Source organism: Orycteropus afer, unplaced genomic scaffold, assembly GCF_000298275.1.
Source record: "Orycteropus afer afer isolate SDZICR_OR568_19922 unplaced genomic scaffold, OryAfe1.0 scaffold00121, whole genome shotgun sequence".
Lineage (NCBI taxonomy): Eukaryota > Metazoa > Chordata > Mammalia > Tubulidentata > Orycteropodidae > Orycteropus > Orycteropus afer.
In genome coordinates this window covers 2262816-2263311 of record NW_006921708.1, presented here as the reverse complement: position 1 = coordinate 2263311, position 496 = coordinate 2262816, and positions in this window count along the sequence as shown.

Below are 496 nucleotides of genomic sequence, written 5' to 3'. Positions count from 1 at the left end.
TATGTTCTTGGATACACTCCCCATTTCATAGACATACTTAATAATAATTCAGCCTGTCCACCCATCTATCCAGCCATAAACCCATGCTTGCCTTCACTGACAACACAGTACTGTTTATGCAAAAGGGTTCATATTTGTTGTCTGTACTTCCCATGTACCTCTTTATGTCTTTCTCATTCTCAGTGCTGCCATATTGGTCACTCATATTTGGTACATTTGCCTTCTCTTCACCCAAATCAATACTTATCTCTATCTATCTAACCGCGTTCACTGCCCTCCCCTCCCACCCCTGGTAACCGACAAAGAAAATGTCCTTCTATAGATAAACCTCCCCTTAACTTTTACAATAACGGACTAATATATTTGTCCTTTTGTGATTCACTTATTTTCCTCAGCGTAGTGTCCTCCAAGTTCATCCATGTTATGTGGTGTTTTGCAGATTCTACATTATTCTTTAGCATTGCATAGTATTCCATTGTATGTATGTACCATAGTT